The sequence below is a fragment of the Cucurbita pepo genome, chromosome 11 (genome assembly GCF_057944985.1).
Source record: "Cucurbita pepo subsp. pepo isolate OVF chromosome 11, ASM5794498v1, whole genome shotgun sequence".
In the NCBI taxonomy this organism is placed as follows: Eukaryota; Viridiplantae; Streptophyta; class Magnoliopsida; order Cucurbitales; family Cucurbitaceae; genus Cucurbita; species Cucurbita pepo.
In genome coordinates this window covers 10455037-10466950 of record NC_141808.1, presented here as the reverse complement: position 1 = coordinate 10466950, position 11914 = coordinate 10455037, and the positions used below count along the sequence as shown (strand labels likewise).

Here is an 11914-nt window from a genome sequence, read left to right as displayed (position 1 = left end):
TCAATCACTACTGAACCTCGTAAACTATCAGTCTGTTTGCTCCTTCTTATTCAAACACTGATCTTTCTCGCAGCTACTTACTCATTCAACTTTCTTTTCCTAATGGAACTTGGTAAAGCAATTCTATTTCCTGAACTACTGAACCAGATGTAATGTAACCTGTAACCTATTTCTTCTTTCTCCTGTCTGAGCCTGAGTCTCTATTCCTTTCACTCCTGCACCTGTCCCTTCACTCCGGGCGGGGAACCTATTGATTCGAGAACTGCTGCTCTTTCTCCTTCAACTGAAAAGACTCAACCGCAAACCTTCTCCTTTCTTTGACTCTACTCAATTACCTGACCTTCTTTGTCGTTCTCTTTCTTTGACTGACTGAATAATAGGTGGGTTACGAGAAGAGGGAGTAAGTAGCTCGCCGAGCAAGACTATCGATGCATTCTCTCCCTTCTTTCACCTATTCTATTGATTCTGGAACAGTAAACTCCTGCACCAGATTGGATTGAACTCCTTTCCCTGTCGGTCAAGCTGCTTCGCTTATTCGCCTCTACAACTCGGTCTCACAATTCCGTCACCTCTCCCTCTTGGTCGAGTTGCCTTCGTTCGTTCACCTCGTAAACTCGGTCTCACAATTCCATTGCCTTCGCTTTATTTTGTCTCACAGCTTTTGCTCTTCTCCCTCTTGGTCGAGTTGCTTTCGCTCCTTCACTCACCTTGACCTATCCGGTCTCATTGGTTCTCGGTTCTTTCCTGAACCAGATTGAACTGGGGTGGAACTATTAACTATTCTTTGACTTGGTAAAGCAAGGACTAAGTGTAAGTCAGTTCTTTCACTCGCATATTCTCTCCTTCTTTCACTACTTCCCCTTTCTTTGACTATTTCTTCTTTCCTTTCACTCAGTAAAGCAGCTTCAATTCTCCATTGCCTGGCGGGACTATTATTACTTCTTGAACTAGGTAAGAGGTAGAGTAAATAGAATGGGTCTTTGTTTGATGGAACGAGGTAAAGCAGCTGAGCTCCGGAGCCTCTCCAACTCGTCTTCTTCCTGCCCCGTATTTCTTAAGTCTCCTTTTCTTTGACGGTATGGTATGTATTACCATCTGTTATTGTGATTGTGAGTTATTCTTTCTCCTTCACCTATTTCTTCTTTCATTCTTCTTTCACTGTAACCAAAGACTGAACCGACACCCTTTCTTTGACTATCTGAGTTTACAGTAAATAAATAGGAATAAGAAAAGGAGCTGCATGAGAAGAACCTATACGGGAGGAAGAAAATGAAAGATGAATATTCTCATTCACCTCTTCAACATTTCGACTACTACTTACTTGCCTTCCCTTTTACAGTTAGAGCCGGTAAAAGATCAATACTCAGGATTCTTTCTCCTTTGACTGATTGAAGGGTAAAGGGGCTGGCTTCGCTACTTGTCTTTCTTTCTCTTTTCTTTCACTCACTGTAAACACTCAAACTCCTTATTCATTCTCTTTCACACCTTTCTATCTAGTCTCACCCCATATGAAAGAGCTAAAAGCAGCTATCGGTCTCACTTCTTCAAGCATGTAAACCGAAATGATGAGCGGGACTCTCCCAACTCGGCTTGGCTCCTATTAATGTCTCTCCTGAACCTGGGCTTCGCTCCCGGCAAAGAAATGAATCAGATTTGAGTAACCCTATGAACTACCCCAGAAGAATTGTTCGTTCGCTTACTTCTTATCCATCTTGCATTTCTCTTTTCTTCTTTCACGAGGTAAATAGGTCTAATTCATTTACTGTTATGTCAAGGTTCCCCGGTTTCACTATCTCTTTTCTTTTACTGGGTAAAGATGCTAATGACTGGACTCTCCTTTACTGTCTGTCATATTCTCTCCTCTCCCTCAAGCTCGAAGTCAGCTTACAATGATGTTGGTGTTCAGTGAGCTCTAAGCCTATGTATGGGTTTCACAAGCATTAAGTTTCAGTCTCAGGAAGTTCTTCCCCTTTCTTTGACTATATTCTCTTCATTCAGTGATTGTGAATTGACTCTCTCTTCCGGTCTCGCACTTCGTTCCTCTACCTTCACAGTAAACTAAGACTCAACTCAAGACTCAACTGAACAAGATGCGGAATCCTTTCTTTCACTCTTTCCTTTCACACTAGGTAAAGCATATGAAGTAGCTCTCTTTTCTTGACCCTATGCCTATGTATGGATTCTTTCTTTTCTCCTGTCTGAACTGAACTTTTGACTGATTCAATTCATTTCTTTTCTTTTCTTGAACTGTAAACTCATGAACCGGATTGGATTTCACTCTTTCACTAGGTAAAGCTGCTGGCTGAGATTCCCTTATTGTATTGGTCTCACAACACTATGTTTAAGTCAGTTATTATATTAGCCCAGATAGATAAAGAAGATCAGATGAGAGTAACCCTGCATTGGACTTCAAAGACTCTTTTACTCTCCCTCCTGTACCAAGGATGAATTAGATAGACTGATTTCACTCTCTCTTTAACTAGGTGAAGCTGCTGGCAAAGGTCAAGCTCATGAGCCTCCTCCTAAACTCTGTAACCTATTCTATTTGGAACTTCTCTTCTTTATCCTTGAACTCTCCTGTAAAGACGAAAGCAAGCAAGAAGGATGAATTAGACTAACCCCTTGTTTTGTTAGTGTGAGTTATTCTGACTGAGGAAGTTCTTGTTCACCTCTGCCTGATTTCACTCTTTCTCTCTCTCGGTAATCGGTAATAGGTCTTTGGTTCTTTCCTCCTTTCTTTCACTCTCCTGCCTGTCCTGTAAGAAAGACTAATTCTCCTATTTCTTGTAGGTCTGTTCATTGTCGTAAGTCAAGACGAAAGGGAACCCCTGCCCCTGACCCGATATGATATCATCTTAACTACTGAACCTGATTTCACTCTGTAAACTGCTTGACCTGTCGGTTTCACGCATTGCCTGAACTCGTATATTCAATCCTTTTCTTTCCTTTTTCTTCTCTTTCACTCTATCTTTCCATCCAAGCAAGGTAAGGAGACTGGCTGAGAATGTCCTTTCCTTCTCCTTCCTATTGGTCTGGTTTGTCTGTCTCATTGCTGTGCTTGCTAGCTTGACTTTGTTTTATCCCCTGATGTAACTCTCGGTAAAGGGTATTCAATGAATTGACTCTCTGAACCTATCTATGGATTCTTTTCTTTAACTAATCTTTCTACTCTCGCTACTTACTCCTATTTCTTATTCATGCATTATCCTGAACTCAATCACTTGACGAACTGTAACCAAAGACTGAAGATGAATGGGAGAGACTGAACTCCCAGATTGAACTGGGTCAAGCTCACTCACTTGTCTGTCCCTACTACTATTTATTCCTTCAAAGACAAGGTAAAGCAAAAGCATATGAAGTAGCTCATTGATTGAACTCGGTAAACTTCCCTATACAAAGAATAAGTAAGAGAGTCAGTCATCATGTATTTGTCTCGAGCTTCTTTCACGAGGTAAATAGGTTACTTACTTCTGTCCTATCCAACCACCTCTTGATCTGATCTTGATCCTGAACCGATATTCCCCGAGCTCTAAACAAAGACGAAAGATTCCTTCTCATGACCTACTGAACGAACCTGATTGAAGGCGGAAAAGCATACATACATATTCTTTCTACTGAACTTGAACCTATCCTTCTTTACAGGGGAACAGCATATGAAGGTAGAGTCCATGAACGACAGAAGAGGAATAGGAAGTCAAGACCGAAACCTCAACCCTCTCCTCCCTTTTCTCGGTTTCATGTCTTCGACCCAGGACTATTCTGACTCGGTAAAGCGTCAGGAAGAACCTTTCTTCGAACCCTCTTGAACGGATCTTGATCCTTAATGAGAGTGAACTCTGGCCTACACCTATGGATTCTATGACTTGAGCTACTTTCTTCTCTTTTACAGTCGAGTAACTAAAAGGAAAGACGAAACAAGAAGAAATTGGAACTCAATCACTTGAAGAGCAGTAAACAAGGTAGCTGAGCTCCTTATACGATATAACCTTGACTTTCCCATCTAGTAAATGAATTCAATCTTATATTAAAGAAGAAGAAGAGAATGAAGGAAGAAGATATTCGCTGAGCTACTTCCTGAACCGATGGATATTACCTGACCCGGAACGAACCTTGATCTTATACAGTATTACCGGATTGAACAGTAAACTCATGAACCTCTGCCTGTCATTTCCCTGGATAAAGGGCTATTTGAAGAACCTGAACCTTCTTTCTCTGTTCTTGATCCTGAAACTGAAAGGAAAGACTCCTTCCTTTCCCTCACATCGTAAACTATCAGTCAGTCTCTTTGCTCCTTAACCTCTCCAACAAGGTCGGAACACCTGATTGAATTCACTCCTTCTTTACTACTTCCCCATTCTTCCTTCTTTGTAATACTTATTCTATTCTATTAGCTTTCTGATACTTACTCTATTCTATTAGCTTTCTGATACTTATTCTATTCTCTAAGCTTTCTGATACTGAGTCTATTCTATTAGCTTACCTATACTTATAGTATTCTATTAGCTGACCTATACTGTAACGGATCTTTCTCTTTCTCCTTTCTTGCTTTCACTCTTTGCCTGACTGCTAAAGTAGCTAATTAATGGACTGACAGACTGAAGGGTTGAACTAACTAAGTTTACGGTCTCTGTCTGTCTGTTTATTTCTAGTTTGTTATTCTTTGTAAAGTGTATTGTTGAGAGTTAGTCTTTCTCCTGACTTTCTTTACTGGTATTTGAGGCTAAATGTTAATATAATGAGACTGCCTGCTGTAAGGAACTCTTTTATTTACTTCACCTTGTTTGTATGTTATGTAACTAAGCTGAGAATAAGCTCCTCGCCCGTAACCTATTCTATTGATAAAGAAAGCTGCTGCTAATGAATTAACTCTTGAACTGTAAACTCTGTTTGAGTCTGGGCTCCCTCCTCTGTCCTAAACTCCTAATTCCTAATTATTCTACTCTACCTCTACTCTACTGTTAAACTGCTGTCCTTTACTGAACTTATACTCGCTAAACTCCTACTCCTCCTGCTAATTCTTATACTCTACTGCTTCCTACTCCTACTCTTAATTCTTATACTCTACTCTACTGCTAAACAGGAGTCCTTTACTGAACTAATACTCTACTGCTAAACTCCTACTACTCCTCTCCTAATTAATTCTTATACTCTACTGCTAAACTGCAGTCCTTTACTTCACTTCTACTCTATCTACTGGTAAAAGACTCCTAATTATTCTACTCTACTGGTAAACTCCTATTCCCTTCTTTAACTGTAACTCGTATTCCTAATTCTGATACTCTACTGGTAAACTCTTATTCCTAATTCTGATACTGTCTTGGTAAACTCCTAATTCATATAATGTTTCTTTCACTCGTGAAGTAGTATTAGTGAGTAGTATTGATTCTTTCCCCTTTACCTCTATCTGTCAGCTGGCTCGTGAAACTGATTGAAGTAATTAAATTACATTGGTTGGACTATGTCCTTCTGCTCCTCTCCTGATTGAAGGAAGTAAGTAAAAGGTAGTTAGTTGTCTTTGTCTGAGTCTTTGCTTGCTCTGTAACCTGTCTGTCTGTCGAACTCTTTCTTCTTTCCGAAGTGTGAATCCTTAACTACTTCTTCCTTAGACTAAAGAGGGTATTCGGTATAAGATTCATTCTCCTGATTTCAGTAGGTGTAAAGCAGCTTCTTTTCTTTACGCTTGTGAGCCTCACTTTATGATCCTAAACTAAACTACTACATGATCTGTCACTCCTTTATGCTCCGTCACTACTTTGCTGATCCCTCACTCCTCTCCCTTTGGTCTCACTGTTTCACTCCTTCGCCCTACGGGTCTCACAGTTGAACTCCTCTCCCTTTGGTCGAGCTGTTGAACTCCTACTCTTTCTGATGGTCAACTACTTTCTGATCCCTCACTCCTCTCCCTTTGGTCTCACTGTTTCACTCCTACTGTGTTATGCTCCTGACCTAGTACTGTTTCTGATCCTAACCTACTCCTGTTTCTGATCCTGAACTACTGAAGGCACTTCTCCTCTCTTTCTTTTGCTTACTTGGTTGGAAGGAACAAGTCAAGCCATAAAACTAGCTACTGAACTTCACTTCCAACTCTTAGACTTACTACTGCCCTGTAAGAACTGACTACTGGCTCTACTGTAAGAACTACTGCCTATACTTTCACTTCCTACTTGGCTCTACTGGAAGACCTTACTACTGCTCTACTGGAAGAACTTACTACTGCTCTCTCTCTCTCTACTGGAAGAACTTACTACTGCACTACTTCGACTTCTTCCCTTTCCCTACTGCCCTTTCTGTGTACTGATTAAACTCTATTGATTCATTCCCTGACGTGAACCTCTGTATGTATGTTACTACTGTACTTCCAACTCTCTACTGCTTGAACTCTGTATGTATGTATGTTACTACTGTACTTCCTCTCTGTATGTTACTACTGTACTTCTTCTCTGTATGTTAGTTCCTACTGGATTTCCTTCCTTGCAATCCTTTAAGTAACCTGACTTAACCTGAGGAAGACGAGAACAACAGTTACATTACAGAAAGGTCAAGTCCTCTCCTCTAAAGAGAACAACACAGTTACATTACGGAAAGGTCAAGTCCTCTCCTCTAAGGAACGGAAGAGCAAGCAAGACAAGAACAACCAGATAAGATTATTACATTCCAGGAAAGAAGGTAAAGATCAAGCTCATTCACTTCTAGAGCACACACAATAGCAGGAACAACAGGAACAACAGGAACAACAAGATATTATTACATTCTAGGAGAAAGAGGGAAGTGAAAGTCTTCTCTTCTAAGTCACTTCTGTAGGAAGCAAGCTAACAGCATTCATTACATACGGGAAGAAGGGGGTAAAGCTTACCTGACGTCTTAAGAAAGCAAGCATCAGGCAAGCAACACCAACACAATATGAATTACAGGCAGGAAGCGGTAAAGCTTACCCCTAGTCATGAGCAAGACAACTACATTTCCATTAAAGGAAGGTTAAGTAATCTAACGTGATGAACAACAAGATTATTACATTACAGGAAAGAGGGTAAAGCTTACCTGACGTGACGAACAACAAGAACTATTTACATTACAGAAAGGAAGGTAAAGCTACTCCCCTGACGAAGACAACAACTACAACTACATTTACATTAAAGGAAGGAAAAGCTACTCCCCTAACATGACGTCTAACAACAACAACAACAACAACAACAAGAACAATTTACATTACGGAGGAGGAAGGTAAAGCTACTCCCCTAACGTCTAACTCTAACTCTAACTTCTAACTCTCTCTAACTCTAACTCTAACAACAACATTTACATTAAAGAGGAGGAAGGTAAATGATATGAACAACGACCAAGGAATTTCCATACCTCAAGGTCCAATTACAAGGACGAGAGCCAAGAAGCTACAACAAACCTTATACAGTTATATTCAAGCTATGGTGAGCTCATCAAAGGAAATTCTAGAAGACGTTGGTGACCTCCCTTATATGTTATGCAAAGTTGAGCTTCAAGACAGAGATGAATTAAATGCACTTTAAGTTGCATTTAATGAACTCCGCTGAATTTATCAATAGTCCAAGGATGACTAATAAGCACATTTTATTATTTGCATTATTTAATTATAGTTTAACCATTTGTTTTCATATTTAAGCTAGTTTTAAATATAGGAGTTAAGGTTATATTGTAACCCACATAGGTTACTATATTCCACCATTAACCAGCCATTTTAATATGGAGGTTATGGGTATTTCTGTAATACCCGAGCCTCAATTGAAAGTTTAAAATCTAAGTTTACCTTAAAAGTCGATCTCTCTCAATTTTATTGAAGGTCTTAAAGACCAAAATCCGAGATGAGACGGAAGAGAAAAATGATGAGGAATAAAAGAACTTAAGAAAAATATAAAAGAAAAATGATAGAAAACTAAAAGGATGGTCAAGGTAAATCCCTGGAGGGTAATTTGGTCATTATACCTCCTTTTTAGTAACATACGAATAAAAGAGAAAAAGAAAAAATAAAGGGGAAAAGGAAGAGAAGGAGAAAGGGCGGAAAGAAAAGAATGTAAATAGTGAGAGAGAAAATTATAGAGGGAGAAGGAAAGTTCTAGAGAGAGAGGGAGGTAACCGCCGCTCCGGCCACGAGGAGTCCGGTTCCGGCCGAGCCTTCATGAAATCTTCACAGAACTTAGAGAAGAACATTCTTAACTTTTAGATCGTCCAAAACCATCCAGAAACGAGGAAAAATCTAAAGGTAAAGTTCTTGAATCCAGATTCTCGAAATTGCTTTAGATCTGTGAGATACAGTAAGAGTTAGAGCCTGAAATTTGAGTATGTTAATCTACAGAGGATTACGCTCAAAATCTGTGAAGAAGTTTGGCCGAGACCTCAACCCAAAGGCGGAGATCCGAGGGTCATCCGAGAATGGTGAGCGAACTTCCGGCGTTCTTAAATCCTCCGATAGTCAAGAAAAAAATTATAAAAAGAATACTAGGACGTAGCCTGTAACACGATCTAGAACGTTGCCGAAGGAATCATATTGATCCGATCTACGGATCGAAAGATATGAAAATCGGAAAAACAAAACCGACTGGGTTTCAGTTTTCAGAGGACAGAGAAGAAGAAGAAGAAGAAGAAGAGAAAAAAAAAAAAAAAAAAAACGGCCGGCGAGCGGCGGAGGGCGGCGACAGGCACCGGACACGCGTCGACCACCGGCTGGAGCAACGCAGCTCCAGCGAGGCGTCGACACGTGTCGCCTACAAGCCGGGCCGAATCGCAACGCGAGCCGAGCCGACCGGACCGGGCCGGGCCGGCCAACCCGCGACTGTGCAGAATTGGGCGCGCGTGCAGCCTGCGGCTGGCGCCTTCCCGCGCGCGTGGCCACCACTTCCAGCGTGCTGCTGGGCGCGTGAGCGCGCGTGGAACGGCCAATTTGGCCCGGTTGTTTTCTGTTTTCTCGATTTTTGTCCCGGCTCCAGTTCTAATACTGTTTTTACGTGGATAGGGACTTAATTTAGAGAAATCAGTATTTTTGGACACCTCACGGGCAAAGAAACGCTAGCGAGAGGGCACGCGTCAACCAGGTAAGTCACCACCCGGTATTTAGGAAGAAATACTTGTAGGGTTCGCTTGGATTGTATGTATGCATGTTAGTAATTTTGCCTTGAATTAGCTCTCCATGAATGAGCTTAATTAGATGGATTGTTATGATGTGTTGGGTGAATTTTCTGAGTGTTGCTTGTATGCCTTAAGCTTCCGTTGTACGTATGCGTGCGTTTAATTTATGTTAGAGTTGTGTATGCCGGGTTTCGGGTGCTTGATGGACGAATTTGTCCCATTGAGCGCGAACTTCGTGCTCTGGGTGCTTGATGGAGGTCATCGCCCCGTTGAGCCGGTATGCCTAGTTTGCATGAATTACATACTATGATGTTAGAAGAAGATTGCATGCACCCTCTGTTCATTGCTATGGCCCATTTCTATGATAAGATTAGGGAATTTCTGTTATGAGCGATATGTCGCTCTGGACAGACTTAATTTTACCCTAGAAACTTAGCGGTTTACCACGACAAGAAAGTACCTAGGAGGGTTCACAGATTGCTAGCGTGAGAACGGTATCTATAGCTTCGTGGGAGGACCAAGGGTCCCTGATCAGTCCTTAGCTGCATGGGAACGGGTTGGGTCGCGCCCCCCATAGGAGGACTATATGGGCGTAGGGGTATTCAGCACACCCCTAGGCTAGGTACCATGTAGTTCTAGATAGCCATGTAGAGGTAGCGTCTCATAGAGAGATACCGACCATATTAGCTTGGCATAAGGAACCTCTAGGTGACTAATGAAAGGACGATGAACCGGTGAAACCCAAGGGGCAAGCCCCAAGAGACTAAGGTTAGAACCCGATGTCCTAGAACCGAATTAGAAAACCGTGGGAGTTCTGTTCTCATTTATTTTTATACTCATCCCGTTCTCATTTATTTTTCTCAGGTGTTCACTGGCTGCTGGTCGAGGTAGAGGAGCGTTTGAGAGTTGTACAGTCACAGAGGGGGTCGTTCCGGAGCGTCAGTCCCTTTTCGGTCTTTTAGAGTCTTTTGTATTTCATTTTATATTTGCAATTTCTTTTGTAATAATTAACAAACAAAATTTCTCTCTTTTGTTTTAATTCAAAGTGTTTTTATATTTTTACTTTGGTTTTCTTTTCTTTTATTTTCCTTTTGTTTGTTTTCGATTTCGTCTTTTGGTTCACGGCCTGATTTTCGAAGCCTCGAAAATCGGGTCGTGACAATTTCTCATTTACTAGCCCATTTAATTTTGGAGTTATGTATCACATAGGTTAAGGTTTGTAAAGGCTATATAAAGCCTTCTTTTCTTTGATTAGACATCAGATTTTGGAATTGAGAATAGAATTTCTATTTTAGCTTTGTTGAGAGCTAAACTTTCTTTGCAAATTCTTGTGTTTAGAACTTGCATGTAGAGTCATTCAAGTGGTATTGATCAAACCTCTTGTGGAGTGATTCGAATCACGAGTTTAAAAACGAGTTTTCTTTACTCTTGATCTTGATCATCAAGGTAATCCGTTCCATACTTTCCCTTGGGTTGATTTCCATATCAGTAAAGCTTACCTGACGTCCAGACAAACAACAACATTCTTTACAGACAAACAAGGTAAAGCTAATCTGACGTACACAGAACAAATAGAAATACAACAAAACAATATTGATATATCTTCCCGGACCACTTACTCTATTTCTTGATTAAAACTTGATTGAAAAAAGACTAAAATATTGCTGAATTAGAGTGAACTGTCAGCCTCTCTTTCAAGCTCTTGTTCCAGTCTTTTTTGTCAAAACCAATAGTGTTTGGGTTTGGTTGGTTTGTTTGTTTCAAGACTCAGAAGAAAAGCTTAAGCAAGACAAGATGCGTGCGTTCACTCTTTCTTTTCCCTGCTCACTAACTCTTTCCCCTTCTCCGTAACTTGTTGATTGAATTAGTATTCATTCTTTGGTGCTTGCTTTACTTTAGCTTTAACTATCAAAGGATTGATTCCTTCCTTAACGCTTGGTATTGGTTATTCTTTCTTCTTGATCTAATTGGTCGCTTCGTCCCTTAGCTTTGGTTTTGTCTGTCTCCTTAATGAACTACTTCCTTACACCGTCTGTCTTTCCGTAACCTAGTTTCTTCATCATAGATGTAGGACTTAACTAACTACTGTCTCTCTGGTCTCTTTTGAATCACTTGTCGGTAAAAGAAAGGATTGATAGAGAATGTGGCTGACTTCTTGACTTCTTTCCGCTTTCAAGACTGAAGAGTACGTAAACTAAGACTGAATGATTAGACTCAACAAACACCTCTTTCCTTTGTCCCTTCCCTTTGTCCCTTCTTGAACTGTAAGAGAAGAAGAGGGTTAAGCTCATGAACTACTTAACCTCTATTAGTGGAACCTCGTCAACGGTGGTTTAGCTATTCGAGAACACGAGAAAGCAGTCTGTAGGTCTCAAACAAGGAAAGGCCCGTATTTGTGTTCTTATTCAATCTGTCGGCTCTACAGGAAGCTCTCATGGGTTCTTTCTACTTACACTGAAGAGAAAGTAACGCTAAGCTCATTCATGATCCTATTCTTTCACAAGTAAAGACTCTACTCCTCTTCTCATTCCCCTTAACTCCTTCACTTGACCTGGAACCACTATCAGGAAGTGTCCTCGCTCGGATTCCTAGTTAGCCGTCGTAACCAACCTATCTTTTGCTTATTCTCTGAATCTTTACAGTAGAAAAGGAAAGCAAAGAAGGATTAATCAGACTTGCCAAGAAAGAGACTGACTATCTCTCCTGATTGAACAAGAACAAAGTCAAGAAAGAAAGAAGACTACTCCGCTCCTCCTGCCCACCTCTATACAACTACAACAAGGGTAACTGCAACAAGGCACTCCCTCACGAGCTACTT

The 11914-nt window shown here is 40.8% G+C and overlaps 1 long non-coding RNA gene across 1 annotated transcript; it reads left to right on the top strand.

Annotated features, from left to right (window-relative positions):
* The first annotated feature begins 7828 nt into the window (after positions 1-7828).
* Positions 7829-10158, top strand: LOC147790247 (uncharacterized). The gene is made up of 4 exons (XR_015422843.1): positions 7829-8233; positions 8327-8406; positions 8984-9062; positions 9961-10158. It is a non-coding gene; the product is annotated as an uncharacterized LOC147790247 (long non-coding RNA).
* Positions 10159-11914: the final 1756 nt, after the last annotated feature.